At 40.7% G+C, this 6,655-nt stretch overlaps 1 protein-coding gene across 8 annotated transcripts in view; it reads right to left on the bottom strand.

The window, feature by feature from the left end:
- The window catches only part of NAA16 (N-alpha-acetyltransferase 16, NatA auxiliary subunit), a 77,217-nt gene that overhangs the window by 69,464 nt on the left and 1,098 nt on the right, over positions 1 to 6,655 (bottom strand). Inside the window, exon 1 of one of the 8 annotated variants that reach the window (XM_080376832.1) lies at positions 6,284 to 6,412. The exons of the other annotated variants lie outside the window; for them this stretch is intronic. The gene's annotated coding sequence lies outside the window, so the exon portion shown is untranslated. Of the gene's footprint in view, positions 1 to 6,283; positions 6,413 to 6,655 lie in introns of those variants that run through there. 8 annotated transcript variants of the gene reach the window in all.

Raw genomic sequence — 6,655 nt, forward strand, 5'->3', positions numbered from 1 at the left:
CAGACAACTTATTTCATCAACTGCTGTGAGAAACATAAGATTGTCCAAGTACTTTAATCAGATGTTGGGCAGAACTCAGTATGTACAGTTCCCATGCTAACAAATAATTACCAAGTTATTCACCAGTTTGATAGCAAGGTGTGACACCATCTTGTTTGAATGACATATGATTAAGACCCAAAAGAGTTTAGCATTTGTGTTGGAAATGCTCCTTGTACTATTAAATACTTTTATAATTTGCAATGCTGATACTGGAAAAGTGTCTGATATTATTAAGTTTCAGAGACAAGACTAGGGACTTCTGCATGAGATCCCCCAAACAGCAACCCTCTCTCCACACCAATTTTAGTTCACTGATGTTTGAGAAAATTGATAGAAGTACGAGCTGGAAGGAGCTTAAACTCATGGAAAAAGTTCATTATCACTTCCCCATTCTCACAGCATCTTAGATTTCTAGTATCAGAACAAACCTTCCAAAGTATCAACAAGTTCAATCCTTTTTACCCCAAGGCGCTACTGGTATTTAACATATGCATGACCAGCCCTGCTCTCTGCTGGTAAGAGTGGTTAACCTCACCACCTGAAATAAAAAAAAAAAAGACAATGAAGACAACCTAGCTCCAGCCTTGCTGGCTTCAACTGCCAAAATGGACAGGTCACACAGTTCTACCACAGACCTAGGGACTTGGCAATGCAGAACAGTGCTTAGTCAGACCACAGATTGATTGTGCACAAAAGAACAAGTGGCCAGTAAAATCTAAGCTTTCATTATCACAATTCTCTGTACACAACATTTTTTCCTTTAACCAGCTTTTTCCAATTATTTAAGTTCAAATCTACAGAGTACGCAAAAACATTTCTACCTGCATACAGTAAATCGTAAACACTGCTGTTTGTATTCTTTACTGTTGGCAGAATAAAACTGGTAATGCATTTGTTATTGGAAAGAACATGTACAATAAGAACGTTGTTTCAACATTTGTCAGAGACATATTTAACAACCCTATAAACTATGACTCTTTTAAAAGGGGAAGCTTGCCTTAGATTAAGACCTAGTCTAATTCTGAACTGTGCACACACACTCAATACTGAATCCCTAGAATATTCTTTGCTTTGAAGGGGCAGAAACAAGAGAATATGCAGTAGCAAGAGCTCTTTGCTTACAAGTACTTCACATCTGTAGCTTCCTCATTATTTGATTTAGTAGAGTTCCGTACCATTTATGAACACATGTATACCTTGACAAAGCAGAAACCATAACAGCAACACTAGAAATCAGACTAGTCATAGGCCCGTCATAGATTTTCAACCAGTTTTTAATCTGCACTTTGTGTAGAAGTACTGAAGAGACCAATCTGCCACATCTCCTGGGATGAAACTGCAGCTTGCCTAGCAAGAACTCAGACTGAACAGGCACTCCACAAACTAGTGGAACTGCATCTGTAAGCAGTTAAGCAAATGAAACTATCAACATCAGCACTGTTTTGTGAAACCCAATACATACACACGTAAGTCTCAGGCTTCAAAAAAGTTTATGCTTATTTAGACACCTTAAAGCAAGTTAAAGGCAATTACCAATGTAAGTCTTAACTGCTAACTTCACCTCAATCAACATTCTGTAAGATTTCAGTGATTCAGATGAAAGTGCTGCATAAATCATAATAGATCAGGACAGAGATCAGACCCACCTGGTACAGGCTACTAGAGGTGAGATATAAGTGTTAAGATGCATAGGGAGAGGCTTATGGGTAAGACAAGCATTATTAACAGTTCCCACCAGAATGTTCTCAGCCTCCCATTACCTGTGGGTTCAGCAATCCTCTGAGCCAAAGGCTGTATCTTCACACACACACTCTGTAGAGCCTAAAAACTTTTCATGGTTACTACATCTTGCAACAAAGGGTTCCACTGTAACTTCTTTTTTAAGAACTTCTTATTTGAAGCCTGCTACTTTGCAGCCACCACTCTTACCAAAATGAAAACTAGGCATGATAGTTCAAAAACAGGCAAGTCCCTACTTAACTTCTCCAGATAGAAGATTCTGAAATTACAAGCTATTAAGTTCTTTCCCCTTTAAGAAAGTGATTTCATATTTGCATCCTTCTTCTGAGGAGGCTCAGGGGCAGGGGAAACAGCAACACACACAGCATTGCAAACATAGACTTGCAGCGTACTTGAGCAGTGCCATACCAGCATTTTTCTTTTCCCAGTATTCACCAGTTTTCAACTACCGTACAAAGAAACTGTTTTAACAGAACTTAAAAAATCCCTAAAAATGTCAAATCTAAGGGGCAATCTAGCTCACAGTCCATGCTAGATGTACATTAAATTAGGATTTCCAAGTCTAACATTCACCTACAATTTTACTTGCCATGACTCAACTTACTCCAGAAACATGAAGTATTTTCAGGTGGCCTTCACTCTTGTGCCATGAGCAGTTTAGCACAACTGAACTCACCTTGCTATTCATCACTTGTTCTGTTCAATATAGCCACAGGCAATTAAAAAGTTCCAGCACAAAACACAATGGGACTTAACTCTGAAAGTTATCATATACAGGAACTTGGCCTTTAAAAAAAAAAAGTCCAGAGTGAATAAAACAACAAGTACCATTCCATGGAAGCCTGCTTTATGAGCCTTTCACCATGACATTTATGAATTTTCAAAAATTAAAAGAGGAATATTTGGGATGAAGTGTTACCCAAATCAGACTCCCTCAAATCGCTGACATATGTGAAACATTTTCCCTTATGAGTTTTACTGCCTCTTACCCTTAGTCTATTATCTATTTGCCACAATTCTGTTATTTTAGTAGTTTGCAGCTGGCCAGGCACCCTCACCACCTCTTTTGAGAGTTAGTACCAAGGAAACAGCCTACAGTCTTCCTATGCTGCCCCTCCTTTAGCAGCACCACACCACAAATCAGTCTTATTAGTTACACCAGAAGATTTTTACTGACAGCTCCATATACCTATCTTTAAAGGAAGGGATCTTTACCACAGACTTCAGATTTCCACTACTCCATTAGTGGATTACAATGGCTACCTCTGCTATGTTATCAATCTGATTTGGGAGGCATTAATTAGCCCAGATTCATGTGTTCCCAATTATTGAATTTAATACCTTAGTAACTCCCCCACATCATTACTAGGAGACTATTTGCATGCTTATAATTCATTATTATTTCATTAAATAAAATTAAAAAAACTTTAAAATTTTATGAATAAGAATTAGTTTAACTCCTACAAACACTAGCATATTTATCTTTTATCAAAGGAAGAATCTTTTAAGATTATTGTAGAAGTCGGGGAACAAAAAGGACGCTACAGAGAAGCTGAACTCCTCAGAGACAGGGCACTTCAGAATTTCTAAGATTTCCTCACCCAAAAAGTGGAAGATACACACCTGAATAAACTAAGCAGCAAGACACTGCTATGAAGGGATACACTTTGCAGACTTCCTGTGTTTAATTACTTGAAGTCAAACAAGAGTAAATGACTAAACTGGTCTCAGCAAGTGTAATGCCTTGTACCTGAACAGATACAAGGGCTTATCTCCCACATACCAGGATGAAATACTCACAGGCTAGCCGTTCCTCAAGGGAAATAAATACATTTGCAATTAAAGCAGCAAACCTTATTTTATGCAACAACAATATGTTGATTTCACTAAGAAATCAAAGGATTAATTATTTACAGGCATGATACCATTTGAAGTTATATTAGGTATCAAACAAACAGCAGATAATACCTTACACTGTAATGCCAGGCAGACACCAGCAGTTATTACAAGACCCCAAGCATTTCTTAAACAAAACTGATTTGACAAGTAAGCTATGAAAGTATGACAACCCCATGGCCTTCCTCTAAAGCACTCATAAGGATTACAGAGCTGATCTGATTCTATAATGTCAAAGATTAAAACTAATTGTAAGATTAGACATACTTCATAATCTGGGTTCTCAGGTGGAGAAAAAATTAAAGCTGCTTAAAACTGAAACATACTCCGAAGGCAAGCTTACAACTCAGTTTTAAATACACAAAATAGAAGATCTGCCTAAGCATACTGTAAGTAAACTTAAAAATGCATCTTGTTAACACTGAAGTTATCACATGTACATGTTTATTTTAGATTGCATCTGCCCCATTCGCTTAAAGCCACATGAGCTGAAGACCGATTTTAAGTGACAAGAAACACAAAAGCATTCCTGTATTCATCTTTATCGATGCCATTCTCTTTCCATGAAGGGGGAGCCAGGAAGCTTTCAAACACTTCCTCCATGCTGAGTGACTCAAGAAGTGAAAGAGAAGAGCTTGACCCCACCCTTCCCAAGCAACATCACACCTGTAAGCACCATCAGAGCTTCCAAGGGAAGAGCACCAGTCTGAGAAAAAGCCACTGTGGAAGAGTGAAAGTAAGGCTTAAGAAACAGACCTGGAAGTCAAGACAGCAAGAAATATGAGCACTAGCACTACCTTACAGCAGTACTGAGAAACTAAGACACTATTAGCTATGCTGCAATTGCTCTTAGTTCCCTAATAACATCACAGCTAGTTTTAGGTCAGCTTGTTCAACAACTGCTAAGCATGCAGGCACATAAATTCATATGGCTTAAAGATGATTTACTCAGCTTCTTGAGCAGACTTCACAGCTTACATGAACTCCATGAGACCACACTAGTTTGGGCAGCTCCCTAAGCTTGGTCTGCTGTTAACATGGTCACCTTGTTCAGACTTTGATAACCTGTCTCACATGTTACATACACACATCAAGGCACCAACTCCTAAGTAGTTTTCGTGATCTCCAAATGAGTTTCCCATTTTGTAATTGCTAATTCTCTGCAGTGTGCTTGTAAGAATACTTTTAATATATGAGCACAGTTTCCTCACATCTGTTCCAAGTGATTAAAACTTGGAAGGTCTTATTATACAGCCTCCCACATACACACCTCACCTCCAATTTTTAAAATGCCCATAGCATCCCTAGTAATTTCAAGTATTCTGGCAGTGCTAAAGTAGGCAAGAGGCACTTCCATTAAAGAGCTTTTAGCACGACGAGCTATACTACTACACTAAAATACTCTGAAACATGTCATGCAACTGAAGGGTTCTGTCTGTACTACGTAGACATTAGTATTGCAGAAGGAGTGCACCACTAAGCCAAAGCTAGCTAGAAAAAACAGTACAAAAATCAAGCTTCAAGACTTACTAATCTACGAAGTAGCAAGCCAAGAAGTAAACGTTTGTGATTAACACCAGGAACTGTGACTAGTTAAACTTCCTGAAGGCTGAGAAATTCAGATTTCCTAAGAATTTTACTCCTGAAGTAAATTTCTGTATCAGCTTCATTGAAGTTTTATGCATCTTTTCCTCCCCTGCTTCATACAAAAAAAAATGTCTACAAAAGCTCTTCTCTATTTCAGTTGAAAAAGCTACAAAGTGACTGCTACTGTGAACTTGTTTGCTACTAGTAAGAATAATCACTTAACTGTTCTAATATTAGTCATTTATTTTTAGCAGAGAGAAAGAGGAGTGCTAGAATGACTTACTAAGATGCATACCATAGGCATGCAGTAAGCAACACATCACCATTAAGAACCATGAAGTCTTTCTAAAAACTGCATACTACCCAAAGCAGGTAAAAGGGAATGGCTCTGAAGCACCTGCTGAAATGAACCACCTACATAAGGGTACACAGGCGTTACGCATCATTTATCTTGAGCTCAGCTTCCTGAAGCCAAAATGCCCACCTCTCAACCACAGAATTACTGAAAATCACTTAACAAAATCTGATATAACCAAAGAAATTTGTGCCAGCCAACAGATTATGATCGTTCTGCATAGACCTGCTCTGCCTGCAGATTAGCAAACTGGCACAAAATACCTCGACTTTGCTGAGGCTCAAACTCACACAGATTACTATCACATGGAAAAAGTTCACAAAAGGGGGAGCCTGGTGTTTTGGTGTGGGTTGTGCTTTTATCGGGGGGGGGAGCTTCTTTCCTTTCAGTAAAGCGTTATAAAACATACAGCAATTGAGTAGAAACTTAAAAGTAAGCTCTCTCTTAAAAGTTACCTCACAAACACCAAATGTCCTTTTCACCAGTAAGACTCAAAGAGCTGAATCAGCCCGAGACGGTAACTGAGTCGAAGTAGCCAAGCACCTAAAAGAGACGAATCTCCCAAAGGGCATACAGAGTCGGGATACTTTAACCCACCAGACATCTTCACTTCAGACTGCTCAGTGAACTAGTCTCTATACTAAAAGTGCCGTTCTTACTGACCGCCAAGTACGTGCGGAGGTCGACTTAGCAACATCAAATCCCTGCTGCACTCGCATCGCGCTTCGAGGGCTCCTTCCCGCCTCCGGGACGCGGCGATACGGTCGGCAGGCGGCTGAGGTGAGCGGCAACCGACCCTCGAGCCAGACCCCCGGCGTGCGGCCGGCAGGGGTGGTGTGACAGCCCCCCCCGGCCGCCGCTCCCAGCCGCCCGCACGGCCGCCCCGGGCGCGGGTAACGGCCCGCCCACGCCGGCAGGGCCGCCGCCCGCTGACGGCGGGAGGGACGGGGAGGACGGAGCGGTGGCGGCGGGCTGCCGAGCCCCGCAGCCGGGGCCAGCTCTGGAGTTACCGTGGCGGGCGGGTAGGAAGGAGAA

This window comes from Falco punctatus (genome assembly GCF_963210335.1).
Source record: "Falco punctatus genome assembly, chromosome: 2".
In the NCBI taxonomy this organism is placed as follows: domain Eukaryota; kingdom Metazoa; phylum Chordata; class Aves; order Falconiformes; family Falconidae; genus Falco; species Falco punctatus.